This window comes from Diceros bicornis, chromosome 16, assembly GCF_020826845.1.
Source record: "Diceros bicornis minor isolate mBicDic1 chromosome 16, mDicBic1.mat.cur, whole genome shotgun sequence".
NCBI lineage: Eukaryota > Metazoa > Chordata > Mammalia > Perissodactyla > Rhinocerotidae > Diceros > Diceros bicornis.
The window spans coordinates 67,409,649-67,427,212 of record NC_080755.1 but is presented as its reverse complement, the minus strand read 5'-3'; the positions used below and the strand labels follow the sequence as shown (position 1 = coordinate 67,427,212).

The 17,564-nt window shown below is 40.7% G+C and overlaps 1 protein-coding gene across 9 annotated transcripts in view; it reads right to left on the bottom strand.

Moving 5' to 3' along the window:
• Positions 1–17,564, bottom strand: part of ATP9B (ATPase phospholipid transporting 9B (putative)) — a 279,064-nt gene that overhangs the window by 105,769 nt on the left and 155,731 nt on the right. The gene's annotated exons all lie outside the window — the stretch shown is intronic.

Sequence of the window (17,564 nt, the reverse complement as noted above, 5' to 3'; positions counted from 1 at the left end):
CTTTTTGCTGAGGAAGACTGGCCCTGAGCTAACATCCGTGCCCATCTTCCTCCACTTTATGTGGGATGCTACCACAGCATGGCCTGACAAGCGGTGCGCGCCCGGGATCCGAACCCGAGCTGCCAGCAGTGGAGTGCGCACACTTAACTGCTAAGCCACGGAGCCGGCCCCCTTAGTTCAATTTTTTTTGTTGCATCTGTGTAGAATCTTGGGAGCAATGAGAACTAGGAACCCAGATGGGTTTCATTCTACAAGTGTAGTGAACATAGCTCTTCTGAAGCACGCAACTTCCATTCTGAGCTTCAGCAATCTCTATAAAGTCTTTCTTCCTTGCTTAGTTTCATTGCTGAAAGACCACAATGCAATACAGTGTGTGGGGTGGAGGGTACTGGGCTTTGTAGAAAGGCTTTAGAACCAGACAGAGGGAGAAGTGATGCCGCACAGCCATTAAAGATTCCTCAGGACTCTGAATTTAGGCTAATTTGAATGCTGCCTCTGCCACTTGCTGTATAACCTTGGGCAGGCTGAGCATCAGTTTTCGTTATCTGTAAAACGGGGTTATAACAGTGCCTTCGTAAGAGGACTCGGGATTAAGTGAGCTGACACACAGCACAGAGAGCACAGCTCCTGGTACAGAGTAAGTCTATCTGTATGTTATTATTATTCTCATTATTTTAATTATTAAAATCTTGGATATGAATTTCTGCTTACTAATTGGGTGACCTTGGGGAATGTCTTTACACTCTTTAAGGCTCAGTTTTCTCATCTGTAAACAGGTGTTACTCATCGACTAACAGAGGTGCCTGGAGGAGCCCAGACAACGTGGAGTCACACAGGGTCCTGGGCACTGGCAAGCTCATGGTCACTACTGGTCACTCTGAGGCCTGGGCATAGCAAGCATTTAGCAGAACTGCTTACTCATGATTTATTTTATTTATTTATTTTTTTTGTGAGGAAGATCAGCCCTGAGCTAACATCCATGCCAATCCTCCTCTTTTTGCTGAGGAAGACAGGCTCTGAGCTAACATCTATTGCCAATCTTCCTCCTTTTTTTTTTTTCCCCAAAGCCCCAGTAGATAGTTGTATGTCATAGTTGCAGATCCTTCTAGTTGCTGTATGTGGGACACCGCCTCACCATGGCTGGAGAAGTGGTGCGTCGGTGCACGCCTGGGGTTCCGAACCCAGGCCCGAACCCGGGGCCGCCAGTAGCGGAGCGCACGAACTTAACTGCTAAGCCACGGGGCTGGCCCCTTACTCATGATTTATATGGCACTAACAGAAGACTGAATCCTTTCAGGTTAGTCATCTATCTGCCATCTGAGTTTCTACTGAATCTGGTACAAATTTGGAAAAAGAGTAATTATAAAAGAAAACATGAATGCCAAAACTTTGATAAAATAAATGGGATACTATAATTCTCAAATTAAAAAGTTTGAGAATTACTGAGCTAATAATTTGGTTTATTTTATAGTGCCTTTTGAAAATTCATAACTTTGGCCAATAAGAAGCTACATCTCATATATTTAGTTTATATCTGGTTTTGATTAATTTTTGCCACAAACTCTCATAAGAACATTAGAACCTGTAGTTAGGAAGAAAACAAAACTTTTGTCAGAAAATCTATTAAGTGTAGCTGTGAAGAAAATTCATCCATTAAACAAATAAATTTAAATGTCTACTACATTTTTGGCTAAACTCTAAGGTTACGAAAAATGAGTAAACTATGAGAGAAACAGCCAACTCAGCAGGAAAAATAAGATGAACACCAGTAAGATACGCTATAAAAGAGAATTATAAAACAGAAAGTTTTCTTCTGTAACCAAGCTTATAGATTAAGTCGCTTCTTAGAGCTCACAATCAGCACTGCTGTTGGTCAACACTCCACGGCCTTTACAGCAGCGCAGACACGATGGGAACGACAACAGGGACCTGGGAGCAACACGACCGACATCTGTCTAGAGTGTGGATTCTACTTCCACACCAAACCAGGGCACTGCAGGGTCTGCTCGGATGATGGGGAGCCACCGGGCCCCTGCGGAGGCCCTGGAAGGGGAGCGGACCCCTCACAGGCCCCGGCCCCCGGGGCCCCAGCACCACAAGCTCCACCCTCCTGCAGACCCCACCTCTGCCAGGCCCCGTCCCCACCCCTGTGCAGACCAGACCCCAGGAGGAAAGCCCAGGCCTGTGAGCCATGGTCTCCTCTGGCCACGTACTATACAGCCTCCTAACTAAGGAGACTTCACACAAAAGCTAGTCATCATTTTTACATGGGGTATCTACTCAAATTTTGATGTGCCAGTAGATGAGACCCTTCCCAGGCCAGTTTTCAACGCAAAGTCGTTGGCAAAGCACAGTGTCTCCCAGTGTCACCTTCTGGCCAAGTGAATGTGTGGGAAGTGCGGTCCCCATCTCCAGGCTCTGCACAGAACCCGCAGTGCCGCCACCTCCCCGGACGACAAACAGGCTGGAAAGGAGCCCATCTGCGGTTCTGGACCCTCCTGACAGCGCGGCCGGGATGGGCTTCCCTGAGAACCGGTGGGGAGGACCATGGCGTCTGATTCATCAACTCCATTTAGAAAGCAGCACAACGAGGACAAATATCTTGCAATTTCCGCCACTTCAACTACTACATAGTTTATGCTTGAATTATTGAGAAAAATAGGTTTTTGGATTAAAATGAAGAAAAATTAAGCCAGGGAAGCAGAGCATGTTTCAAAGCCCAGATCCTTTTGCTGTGACAAAGGCGGTCTAAGTTTCAGGACTCACTGAGGGTCAGATGAAGTCATTATTCATTCAGTCAGGGAAAAAAGACTCAATTACCTCAACCTAAAGATGCTATCAATGAATGCAAAGTGCATATTTTACTCTATTCATCCAAATCCCATTAAAAAGTGAAAGGAATGATTTAATCTGGCCTTCAGAGTTAGTCTTTTTTTGTAATAAAATAAAGAATCACTGTCTTGCAAAATGCATAACCACTACCTCACACGTTTCCCCTGCATCATACAGTGAAAAACTGTGAAAAGAGGGACAACAACAGGCAGAAATGACCACAAAGTTTCCTTTGAAAAAATGCCTCATATAGGATGGAAACATCAAAAGCGGCCCACTGCACAATGATATGCAGATAATTCAAAGTATTAATACCTTTCTAATTGAGGAAGACAGATGTGGTCAGTTGCTTGACTAGTGGATGTACCAGTTCTGAAGCTGACTAACGTCTTTTCCAACTCCCTTCTAATTTAAAGGAAAGCAATAAAAAGTTCAGCAGAGTAAAATACAACTTTTCAGTGAGGGATTGTTCCTTGCATTCTTTCAGGCAGTAGTCTTTTCTGAACTACAACAATTCTTCCTGGAATATAACTACAACCAAGCTATAGTATATAATATAATCTTAATTTTTTTTTTTTGGTCAATTCTAACAAAACAGTGAGAAGAAAAGATATATTTCAACACTTGTATTTTTTTAAAAGTTCACTTTCAATTAATAGTTAACCTTTTTACACTCATTTGTCTAAAACACCCTTAAAAGTTTCTTCAACTCATCTAAAATGCAATCTGGACTCTTAAAATATATTCAATATAGAAACAACTAACTTATAAAGTTACAGATTCTATAAAGAAGGTAGTAACTTGAGTTTTGATGTGAATCTCTTCCTTCTTTAAAAAATTTCTTAAAACACTTAACAGACCAGATACCTTTTGCTATAATAGCAAAACCTTTTCACACATAAAATATATTATTAATCACTTGAAGTAATTATGACTGCACAGGAAAAGGTAAATTAAGTACAGTGAGAAGTAATTTTCAACATTTATTGTAATTTCCTATATTAGTAAAGCAAATTTTCTTCTACTTGTCATAATATTTGTTTTATTTGAAACAACTGTGATAACAAAATTAAATACGCTACTGGAAATTTTAATCTCCAAGGGAAAATTTGTGCATAATGTCTAAGCTACCACAATGGTTCTGCAGAGGGGCTGTTCTAGGATAATGAACACAATAATTGCCTGTATAATCTAAAACGCTACTAATGGCAACGATCACAAATCCACTTAGCTCCTTTTTAATTTATGTACCAAGTTTTAAACAGCTAATGGTTCTCAGTAAAATAATGGTTTATACCAACAATAAAGGGTGAATACGGTATTCTCCTGCTTAATCAAGAAAAGATCAGTGAGGTTTATTTTTTAATGGACGCGTCGACGAATGAGAATCCACCTTATCTCCGTAACACTGCACCATTCCAATCCATCTCAGAGTTAAACTTCCCATCATGCTACCAAGTCCCTCAGAAATCGATGTTCACACCACACTGGAACAAAAGTCCCATGTCAGAAAGACTCAGTAACAGACAGAAGAAAAGGCCTAAGCACAACTAACTGCTGATCACATGGCATTATCCCTGGATTAACATTATGTGAACATCAAAATACTTTTACCATTCTTTTAAAACACACATTGACTTATTTATTACATGGAAGTATTTTAGAATAGCAAAATAATAAGATGCAAAATGTCAAAAAGCCAATTTAAACTCTTGCAGAAAGCTAAATATTATTTTAATTTGTCCTATATTTTCCCTGTAAATACATCACAATTTGAAAAAGAGAAAAGCCTCCAAACGAATAGGTAATTCACTCAAGATGATTCTCCACAGGCAGAAGCACGGCTTTATACATGAAAGATTACCTAGGGGAAAAAATAACGTAACTTAATGCTATCTTTTAGTAGCCACACCACTATTCTCGACCAGCCCACCAGTCCCTCCTCATTCAGAATGAGGATTGTGACTACAAAATTAACTTGGGCTATGCGTTAACCTAATTGAAATTCCTATAAAGAGCACATTTCTTTTAAATATCTTTGAAACAAATCAGCCCTATATTTTCCACTTTTAGAAGAATCTTAAGAAACAAGAAAAAATAGGTAATTTTCAGACCTTCATTTGTATTTCTGTATTTCAAATAATTGAAACTAATACACTAAATCTAACTCCTAAGTCTTACAGCAATAACTTTTTCCATTTTGGAGTTTAAATTAAAAGTATTAGTTTTTAAAAAGTGATGATGCTATGTGGCCTTTTTTCTTCTTCTCAAGTTTATTTATTTACTCATTTCTGGATATGAACTACTAAGTCTGAAGTGTCTGTTGTACATGCAGGCTGGCCGCATACCGTAGACGTGTCTGAGCCATTATCGTTTATCGCCTCACTGATCTGCGAAATAAGAAGCGTTTCTTTTAGCCATTCTAGTCTATTGGCTCAATACTCTGTGCTTTAAAACCTCCCCACACAAGTATCAGTGCGACAATTCTTCATGACAATATATCACCTTAATTTTTAAAAAATCAAAATCTGTATTTACACAACAAACATTTTAAAGTCCATTTTGAAAGAATATTTCACATCCTACATCTTCACCTACCAACACCTTTTGCATGATTATTCTATATTCAGCATTTCAAGTTTTTTCCTTGCTTACTATATAGTTATTACCTAAGATGTTTTTCCTCAAATATTTAACATTTAAAAAGAAAATAGGGTCATTATATTTTTTATATAAGCAAAAAAAGTATTAGTGCAAGGCCCAGCTACTCAGCAAGGAAATAAAACCACTTTCCACGTCAACGTGAGGAACTTAAGGAGCAAACTCAAAGAACAACGCGCCCGGTTTACACAAACTCCATCAGCTCCGTGTTTAGGACACCGCGCACTGTCAGGTCGCTTTGTCAGCTGGCCCACAATAAACATGATGTTAAGGGTGAAATTATTCCTAAAATCTGCAAACATAGTACTTACTAAGTTTGATGGGGCTCCATGAGTGCAGAATGAGGCGATATTCTCAAACTACTGACCTTTCAGATCATCGGAGAAATTTCAGTACTCGCACTGGCATTTCCTATAACACATATCCACTCAAGCTATAATCCTCAAAAACGCCAGAAGACAGCACGTCATCTACGAACATACATATACACACACCTCAGATTTGTTTCTGCTGAACTAAGGCTTACTTCATCCATTCACACAGGACAATCTGGTCACGCCAGCCACTGTTGGACAGCCTCCTCTGTCATATCAGAACCTTTGTTCAAGTATAACCAGTATATCAAAGATCATCAAGTTTAAAGCAATAGAGTGACTTAAAAATTAGCGGTAAGTTAAATTGATTTTTAATAATTATAAATTATTTCAAATATTCTCAACTTGTGACACATCAAAGCCAAATTTAAAACAAAAATGAGTATGCAAAAATATGCAAAACAGTCTGGAAATTATTTGGAAACTTAATTTGCACTCTGTGTACACAAATTACATTAAAATCCAGCACTGACTATTAAGAGAACCCTGTAACTTTCTCATGTACAGCACTCCTGATCTCACTTCACAACAGTCCACGTAGTTTATTTGAAAACAAAGGATGTAAGGAGACTAAAGCGTACAAATCATCATGATCCCAACACCATGCTGGATACGGTTTGTGTGCGCTGCTCACTGCCACTTCCCTGCTGACATTGTGTTGCTGTCTGTAAATTACCGTTTTGTAGCTGGTGAGAGAGAGCAAAACGAAGGGGTGGCATGTGGTGGCTCAGCCAGCAGAGGGCACTCAAGTGTGATGCTTATTTTTTTGAATTCTGAAAGCCTGTTTTTGGTGAGAAAAGCAGAACTTCGATCTCTAATTCAACCAATTCAGTGTATTTAATTTGTCATGCAGAATTCAAGACAGAATTTATAGACTTTAACATGCTAGATTATATATGGGGGGAAATTTCCTAAATAAAAATTTATTGTCATATAAGGAATAATATTTAAAGATATGACATCCAAAATACTAGAGGTAATAAGCACAGTAGTATGGTGCTAAGGCTCTTTGAAGATTTAGATCTACAAACTAAGTTGATAAAATTGTAACAACAGCTTACAATAATGGTTTCGAGATCCTGCATATATTTACCTTATTTTTGTCTTAACAATGTAGGAAGCTATCAATTTTAAATGGCTTTGCCAAGATCACCCACCAACTTAGAATAATTGCATCAATAACCTAAGCTATCCACAGACACCAGACACCTCAAGATTCAACATCATTTATATAAGTGAAATTTGAGCTCAGGCATTTGGATTTCAATCTAATCTAATTAAATAAGCAGTTTATTTTGGTAATTTTATATTTATTTTAACACATATTTCACAAATAGCATTAACCTCATCTTGAATCCTTACTATCTAAAAACACAATACCCATGAGTTTAGGAAGTAGTAATGCAAGATAAAAAAAAAAAAAAAAAGGTCTGGGAAAACCTCAGTAAGAGCAGATTCTGCCCATGGTTACCGGTACAAGAGCAACCTTCAGTACACCTAGGAACTTGGGCTGTTTTATGATTCTTCACAGTCTTTAGAAGACCCACACTCTTGGGAATTCTTTTTGTCCCTCAGAACATGAAAAATAGATTTTTCTAATAATAACTGTAAATGGAACTGATATTCTTAAAGAAAGGCTTTTTTATTAGGAGTCTTAAAATTTTAAGAATAAGAAGACCAAAATTTCTTGTAAAACTACTGAAATATGTGGCAGTCATCACCTTTCATTTTCTAGTCTATTGTCAATAGTCCATACTGAAGAGATTATACTACTTAGCACATTTTTCTTCTGGGACGTATGTGCATGTGTTTGTCTTTTTATTTTCTCCTGAATGTGGCAAATCCCTCATTTTAAACATCTTTGTGTGAGAGTGAGTTTTAGAAACACTTAAAATATTCACTTAAATATAATTTATAAAATATATTATTGAATAGAAAATAATTTTGTGTTTTTAAGTACATTAATACTACTACTACTAAAATTTGGGCTCTATTAATACTGTTAAGGAAATTACTAAATGTATAGCCAGGGCTTCTAGCGCTGTGGCGTCCTGAAATTCCCAAGCACAATGACTATTTCCGTTCAGGGAACCCTCTGAACTCCTTTCCAAGAGCTAAAAAATTATTTGATACCTTTCTAATATCTGGAAGGTGAGGTATTGAAGGAATTATTCTTGTAAGCGGCTTGGAGCTACTGGACGATAGATGAAGGGAAAAGGCTGAGACTTAGCAGAGGAAAACAGATCGGAACACTCCTTTCCCCAAGCAAAGTGCGAATCAGAGAACCCACGTGGCAGCGAGGCGCAGGGAACTGCCGGAGCAGCCAGGTGCCAGACCAGCCCTTCTCCCTGGAGCCTGCCTGCGACATAGCCATGCGAATTGCTGGAGTTTTTTTTTTTATTTAAATTGCATGGAATGAGGGGAAAAACACCTTTCCACCTGATTATTTTCCTTACAAAATTTAGGGAAAGGGAATGGTTAAATTTTTATTAGTAAATGAGGTCATTAATTTAAAAGAAACTTGAACTTCCAGCCCTAGATTCTCTTCATTGGAGGTCATGATACAGATGAGTTTCTATGATAAACTCAGACATTTGTTCAGTGATTAATTTCAAAATGTTACCATCTAGATTTTTCCTTTGGCACACCAACAAGTATAACGTATTTAATGTTTGTATAAGGGGATTTAATAAACACTAGTTAACAATATTTTTATATAATAGTTTCCAGAAAGTCTGATTTCATTAAGGATTACTTCAGTCAAATACTATACATAGCATTATGAAGTTGCTGATCCTAAGTAACAGTATCCTAGGGGGAAAAAAAGATGACAATCAGCAGGAAAATTCCTTAATGCTTCATTGCTCTCGTGGGGTGGAGTTTTGTTTAGCATGTTTTCACATCTCGATTCTCTGCAGGCGGCTCTACTAGAATTCACACTGTACCACGAAGCTTGCTGAGTGACACAAAGGCTGTGACAGTGTCCAGTAATGTGTCACTATCTCCTTCACTGTTTCTTGGTTTGTGTAAACATGTGGGAATTTATGGACCATGTAAGGTTTCCACCCCAATCTACAGATGTCTGGCACCCATCCCTACATAAAACCACTCAATAGTGTTTTTAAATCAAGAGTCATGAGCTGACTTAACAAGATCTATGACTAACATATTTATTGGAATCAAAACTATGATCACTATTTCACTAAATTCATGAAATTCCCTTGCAATGAAATGCATATTACCTATCTGTAATTATATTAAAAATGTAAAGATATATAAAATGCTGACCAGTGTTTGAAACACCTCAGAATTACTATTATCTTGAACAAAATAACTAGGTTCTGTCCATTTCCTGTCCCACCCACACATCAGCACAACTAGCTACTAACCAAAAGTTAATAGTAGGTAAACATTTTAATTTTTAAGGCAGCACAGCAGAACGGCAGACATAGAATGGCAGAAAATGAGAGAAAGAATGAAGGAATTTTATCATATTGGTCTAACATCTAACTTTGAATCAATCCAGGATTCTTGTGATTTGCATTCATTTGTGAGGAAAATAAAATTTAGTAGATTTGCTGGAAATTTTAAGTGATAAGCGTAATATAGTTAAATAAACTTTTCATCTTGCTTAAACACTCTTTTATTATTAAAACTGTCTATTTAAGAGGTTTATTACTGGTATCTTGGCAAAATGTAATACTATTTTAAACCATCTAAAATTTTTGCATTACTATACATCTTCAAAGACATTTTATGAACCATTTCATACTTAATGGCTTGTAAGCAATCCCAAGAATTGGGAATTGTGTGAAAAGTTGCCCAGATTGACAGATAAAGTGAAAAGGTCTGTATTAATTTCCAAATAAAGAAATGCATGGCGTGGTATCTCACGATGATTATACTCTAAAGTACCAATTAGAACGCATCAGAAACTAGAGCAAGTTGACACTCTACAATAAAGCAAATAATTTCCAGTTGGAGGGGCAGAAAATGTTAATATGCAATGTTCAAGACTACAAGAATCTTTGTAAAAGGAAGTAGCTAATAAGGTTTAATGATGCATGTCAGGAAGCCACAGTATGTAGGGAAACACAGCTGGCTTCATTTTGTAAACTATTTGATATACACATCTTTCTAGTTCACGATTATCAGCTGTGCCAGTGCCACAGGGGACAGTTTAGGCTTCAAATCAGGATATTCTTCTTGTTCTCTAAATTACAAGTAAAATACATTAATATAATACGGTGCTATAGGATAGTGCCCTGACTAAAGCTTAGCCGCTTATGAAAGAGGATTAAAGAAGTCTTCTATAAAATGTCGTGGAAACAATCTTGCCAGCCTAAACAGGCTACTAAGCTCTTGAACCATTAAAACAAATCATAAAATAGACAAAACACTTGGAGTTAGTGAATTAATAACCTTCACAAAACGGTCACCAAGATATCTTTCATGCCTTGCGTATTAGGATACAAATGAACTTAAAAATGCTTCTCCAGAGCAACCCCACCATCTACCATGCGTTTCTGTTCAGGGAACATGTGCACATGCTTGGAGGACCCCACTCCAGAAGGCAGTGCGTCTTGTTCACAGACTCTCAGTTAGGAGGGACCAAACGTGCAGGTGACAGCAATTAGGAGCAGATGACAGAAGCACTTGGAATTTGTACCAGATGGCAGCAAAGGGTCATTTGAAGCTAGCAAACCTCCATGAGAAAACCTTGTGTTAGGCAACTCTCAGACTCAAAAGTTCTTACAGACAAATTAATTATTCAGCCACCAGAAGACAACTGCAAGGTCACAGCAGTAATATCAAAATGCTGTTAGAGCACTTGCAGCACTTATTTAAATGTAATTACACAAATTAGCTGTTAAAAACAAGCATGCCACATAATGACGAGAAGGTTGCCCTAAAATAAAAGAGATAAAATTCTCGTAACTAGTGAATTGTCTTATGGCAAAATATACTCAACAGGTTCTCACTTTGGATGAACGTTGCTTATGGCTAAAGCTAGAAACAGCCACCTTCTAGGTGAGACTGCACCGAACACTCGCCCGTCAGCATCCTGGCTGATGACTGATGGCGAGAAGAGTACACGGCACACGGCACCTTCAAGGTAAAAGGGCAGGGAAGGCATAGCTCTTCAAACTGTAGGACATCTAAGAAAAGCCTCAGAATCTCGGAGGTGGTGTGCCCAGCCTTCAAGCTCAAAAATAAAGTATTAGGATACTGCAGCTAGGCTCAAAGCGAGGAGACAGAAGGCATTAAGATTACAGAGAGATGTGGCATCTCAACAGGGGGACGCACCCACCGTGGGCTAGTTCAACAGTGGAGCTCACCTGCCTAAAAATGCTTCAGCGAAACAAAAAATAAAGGCATAATCAACTAGTTTACTTTGACAAGATTAATTCCACACTAATAACTAAGACATAAAATGGCTTCATTTTTGGTGTAAATTGTTTACAACTGATTAATTTCTGACCCCTATGACCGTAGCAATTTCCAACCCAAGAGCCTTTACAATTTACAAAGTGCTTTGCATGATTTCTGTTACTCAGTCTTCCTAACTCCATCGTAGGTTACTTCCTATTCCTATTTTACTTCCAAGGAGGTGGGGTGTTTTGGTCAAGCTCACGCAGCTTCCATCTCCCACTCCAGTCGGCCGCCTTGGCCCAATATGGCACTGCAGAGGCTCACTGGCCTGCTGAGATATACTACAAGTGCTATTTCCATTGTCATAATTAGATCTTTGGTGGTGCTTTCCATCAACTTTACAAACTCCCATTAGGTTCACGAAATAAAGACTGGTCAAATCTTGCTTAGAAAAATATTTTCTTTTACTATTTTTACTTAAATGTGGTAAAACTTGAAAAAGAACAAACTAAATAAAATAATTAAATGTTGTAACCAAAACAAAGACCAAGGAAGTAATGGGGGGAGCCTTTTGTCTGGCTAAGTAATTAAAGGAGAAATAATGGCACCTTACTCTACCTATTCTATTTTAAGCTTTCCTACTGGCGGGTTGTTCCTGAGCTGGAAGTAGTCTCTACTGTGAATGCCCTCTCCTTGGACCAGCTGCGTGGGGTCCTGAGCCCTGAGCAGAGACGGTACATGTGGAACCCTGAGGCTTTGGGATGGTTAGGAAGGTATGGTCTCCTGGTCTCAAGAGCCGGGGGTCGTGGGGACTCGGGCCAGCAGGTGTCCTCTCATCTGTGTAGCAATGCTGGGCCCTAAGGGACTCTCCTGGATCCCAGATTTGCAGAGAGGCAATCTACGCACCTCTATGCCTTTCTGCATCTCTCAGAGCGATGGTATTTACTGGATGATTAGCTGCCCTTACAAAACAATGCTCTCAAGGAAACAACAAGGAGAGAGACACTCCTCCTAAAGGGGAATCATATAATTTACATGAAAAGTTTTAAATGATAAAAGAAACTGAAGTGAAATGCTGAGTCAGCTTTGGACATCAGATTTCTCCTAAACAATGATACACTGCAGGTAAGCTAATTTTTCTTCAATTTCCTTTCAAAATGAATATGACATAATGGTAGGAAACGGCACCATAATGACTAGAATTTAAGCGAATTAATTCTTACAAGACTACTTTAAGTCCCGTAAGACACCAAAGCACACAGCACCTCCCCTCTTCCTGTTGCTGCCACAGCAGACGTCGAGCAGGCCGAGCCCACGTGCTCTTCCCAGAGCTGCGTTCAGGCCTGGTTCCACGTAAGGTCTGTGTGCACACATGGGTGATACACAGTGTCTGCAGGAAGCACAATCGTTTATTCTGGTTTGTTTTTAAATTCGCCATCTTTGTTTCAGTTTCAAGATGCAGAAGCAGTCATTAATTATGGGACAGTGGAAATATGAGAACTGCAGGGTGGGCATGTGCAACGGTCTGGACCCAGCCTCAGCTTCCGTCCTTCCAGGATGTTCTATCAGTACCACTCAGTCCACTCTGCGCAACCGGGTAGCTCACCCCACGCACCTTCCAGCTTGGCTTTCTGAAGCTCTTAAAAGACGAAACAGACCTGGGAACATCTGGGTCTCTGCTTGGAACGTCCTCTCCCTTTCCCAGCTCATCCCTTTGTACTGATGACTCAGGATAGGCTCCACAGGCCGCCTGCCTGTGATGCTCTCCTTGAACCTTCCTATCCTAGCACTCACTTGACACACAGTAGTTGCTCATTTAAATGCCAGTGGCTATCATTCTTGCTCTTACCGACGTGATAAAAATACAACTCTTTCTCTTTCGACCTGATTTTTACCTTTATTTTTATTTCTTCCACTTACTTTCAAATCAAAGCAAAAATGCTGCTAACAGCTGACTTGGACACTGCCGATCTCTCCCCTTTTGAAATCAATCCAATTATAGAGACAGCTTTCTCCAGTCGGAAGTCACTTCAGCTCTGACCCCTTAGCCATTCGTCTCACATCACCAACCCAACACAGGAGGAAGAGAAAGGAAGCCAAATTTCAAATAAATCATCCTTGATGCCTGTCCACAGGTTGAGTTGGGGTAGGCAGAGGAAGGGTACAATCCAGGGCCTGGATGGCCAGGGGCGTCCGTAGGCTGTGTCCCCCCACCACTAGGCAGCCAGTACCCGCCCTAACAATTTCATGGGAAAGCAGAAAGGGGCTGGGGCAATATAGGGACTTGGTGGAGCATCTTAAAAGCAACCATTCTGTCACCCCCATGATGGAGGAGAATACAGAGTAAGAATAAAAATGGCAGGACAGACCTGATGTTCAGATTTTCAGAGTCACACTGCATTCTGGTTTGGCACAGCAGGAGCCCAAACTGCTACCAAACCAGAGTTGCTGTGCTTTCTTCTGCAAGGGTCTCCACACGCCTCCCCACCGATGCTCTAGGACCCACAATCTGCCAACTGCACATAAAGAAGGGAACTGACCACCCAGTGGCCTTGAGAGGACAGCAGCATCTGACTAACAGCAGTAATGAGATTACTGTGGAAAGAGTCACCAACTTTCTCATTAAGAAAAATTATCAATTAGCCAGACAGGGTAAACTCTTGAGATGACAGTGTTCAACATCTGATTGGGATCTGTAATTAAAATGCAAAGTATATATTTAATCTTCTTAGTGGGAAACCAATTTGAAAATAAAAAGCTTTACTGTAATTGTATTTTTATATAGCCACAAACAAAAAATAAAAATTTTAAAAAGATAATTGAAACAGCATCAAAAAATCTAAATATCTAGAAATAAATCAAACAAAAGGTATATAAAACCTCTACAGAGAAAATCATAAAACATTGAAAAAAATTAAAGAATATCTGAATAAACAAAGGGATACACAATATTCATTGACTAAAAGATTCAGTGTTTGTTTTTTTGGGGTGGGGTGGGGTGGGAGGAAGATTCACCCTAAGCTAATATCTACTGCCAATCTTCCTCCTTTTTTCTTCCTTTTTCCCCCCTCAAAGCCCCAGTACATAGTTTTGTATAGTTCTAAGTTCTGGTTCCTCTATGTGAGCCACCACCACAGCATGGCTACTGACAGACAAGAGGTGTGGTTCTGTGCCAGGGAACCAAACCCAGGCCGCTGAGGTGGAGTGCACAGAATTTTATCTGCTTAAGCCATCAGGGCTGGCTCTAAAAGATCCAATATTTTAAAAATTAATTCTCCTCAAATATCTATAGAGATTAAATGCAATCCCCATCAAACTCCCTATAGTAATTAAAGATTATTAGCCCAGAAAGGGATTAACAGACCAATCAAAGGAGAGGGTCCAGCTGCATAGCCATTGTTCGTGGATCTATGATTCATGAATGACCTTGCACTTCGGTGGGGAAAGGACGGACTTGCAACAACTGGCTATGGGTTCACTGGATATTTATGTGGGGAAAAAAATGGAAACTGTCCCATCTTCACATCAAACACAAAACCCAATTCCAGATGTCTGGAGATCTAACTGGGAACAGTAAATAATGTAACGTTTGCTTCTTAAAGCTGGACATGATGCATCAGGCAACAGGACCTGAAGTAAACAAGCCCTCGTCAAGTGTGAGGTTTTACATTAATCCGGGACTGAAGCTGTGTGTGACGTCCGCTGTAGCTGTAGGTGCCACAGGCTGCCACCTCCTCTGGTGTCCTTGTCTCCGGCTCCCCGCTGACTGTGGGCTTCTTACACTCCGCCCTCAGGGAGTCTGCGTTGCAGCAACTTCAGCAGGAATCCCGTCACTGCACTGGAGCCCAGCTGCTGTGAGCTAAACTGTGGGAAGGAGGAGCGTTCTCTAATCTCAGGATTATATCTCAGTTTTAACAGATCTGCGACCTTCACAAGTGTTTCTCAGCTCCCCTACCCCACCCTGCACCATGAGTTGAGACGGGAAGAGGGGCCTGAGCAGGAGACATGCCCTCTCCAGGTGGAACAAGGTGGGGATGGGCTTCTCATCTGTCTACAAATAAGCCTTTGTCATGGAGGACGGGCTCCTCGCTCTTCCTCCCTCTTCCAGAGCCAGGAGGGGATCTTTGTTGGTGCTTCACCTTGACACCGTGATGGGGTTCTCACAGGTAAGCCTATGAAAGTGTGCCCCCAAGAACGCAGCCCCAGTCGTTTCTCACCCTCCAGCAGTTTGTCAAAACGACCATTTAACTTCTCCTACCAGTTTATGGCTCCAGCAGCTTCTGCTCCAGGTCAGATCTTGGCTGCTGTGAACTGGATGTACCCGCCTCTCCAGATTTCAGGCACCAGTTGTTGATTTTCTGTTTGCTAAGCTCCTTTCTGCTGGAGGGCCGGGAGTGACAACTTCCAAGGCTGAAGCTGGACGTGGCTGATGCTTTTCAAGCGTGGGGGTTCCTGCTGTTCCCCTCCTCCTTCTAGCTACATGCAGATGGCAATGACGAGACCCCAGGGATGTTGGAACCACAAGATAAGGGAAACTCAAGTCCTGAATCATCCCAAGAAGAGCACTCCCACAGCAGAAATGAGTAAGTGCTGTTTCTGAGCCACTGTACGTGTCGGGGACTATTTGTTACTGCATGTTAGCTTCCTCTGATTCACCCCCCATAAAACCCTGACAGAAAAATCCAAAATCTGGATCGTTGCTTCTTCATCTGAGTAGCAGATTACTGCTGGAGAAAGTCCCACGGCAATTTAAGATAATCTTTCTAGAAACTTCTAGAGTCTCCAACCTCTGCTAGGGCCTCAGCACCATGGGTCAGTCTTTTTAACTCTTCTCCCAGCTTGCTCTCCTAGCCTTGTCTACTCCAAATCTCCAAGATTTTTCTCAAGGCCAAAGGAGGTCTTCCCTGACTTTACTCTGGCAGACAAACACGTTTCCTACTGCATCCGGAACATGGAGCCTAGTGAAACTTCAGGATCACCTATCTCTGAACTAATCAGTACCCACCCACAGTTTCCCACATTTTCTTTTTCTCTTGTCTCACAAAATGTGATTTCCCTCACCTAGTTCAAGGCCACCCCTCCTCTTGGCTGAAGATGCCTCCTGCTTCCCTTGGGATTTCATCATCAACTTTGTCTCTCTGGAACCTTCTGCCTCTTCTTTGCTACTGCCATGGCCTAGAAACATGACATTTTTTCTGTCCTATAAACAAACCCCAGCCTCAGAACATTCATTCACCTTGTTCACCTCTCACTCCCTCCTTGTTTGCCTGCATCCAACTTCTACCTGAAGTAGAAAGTTCTGTGTTTATCTAAGGTCACCAAAGTCCTCCAAAAAGTCTGATCCATATTTGTGTTCCAGTCCAAATCTTATCAGTCCGGTGCATTTGACATTTGTAATCATTCCCTCCATCTCGAAACTCTTCTCTATCTCAGGTCCAATTTGTACCTCTGCCTTTTTTTGTAGATCCTAGTCTTCTAACCACATCCTAGTTCTTGGAGGTGCACAGAACTCATCCTTGGCCCAAGCTCACACAGTTTCCATGGGTACAGCATCTACCCTGACTATTCCAACTAACACTCAAATCTCTACCTTGACCAGGAGATACAGAATCATATCTAACTGTGCCTAGAATCCTCTACCTGCAAGTATCAAAAGTACCTCAAAATGTCAACATTTGGAAAGTTTTAGGATAGTGGATATCATTTTTATAGAACATAGGCTTAGATGTGCAAAGTATAACTTTATTTTCCTTAAATAAATTTCTAAATATTCAGTCTAATGGAATATGGTCTGGTCACATCCTAGTTAACTCATTAAAATTTGTAATTAGTATTTCAGATTTAAATTAAATTGCATTCAGTCTTTTGCCACTGTTTCCCCACCCCTACATCTAAGTTCCAGGATGAGGTGATGGGTACTTAGTGGCATCTGAGGATGAGGAGGCCACCTCTTAACCTCCCCTGCCCCTATCTACATGACACCAACTCTCAGTGTTGAAGTCCTGTGATCTGTGGTTGGCACCCCCCCGGGTCAATTTCATGGTCACTACTGAATGCTTCACAGCCCACTGGCCTTCTTCTCTCCTGGCTGGCACTGTTCTGCACGACTCTGGAGACTGTGGGATACTTGGAGGGCAGCCTCAGCCCTCTCACGCCCACAGTACTGTGGGCTAGGGCTCACCTGTGAAGCTGCCCATCTCCAGAGTTACAGGCAGGAACCGCAGCACTAGTCTCCTCTGCTTCGCTCCTGGGAGTACCAATGAGGAGGCAGGAACCCCACACCCACATCCGTCTTTCCTGCTTCCTGATTAATCTCCTTCCTTT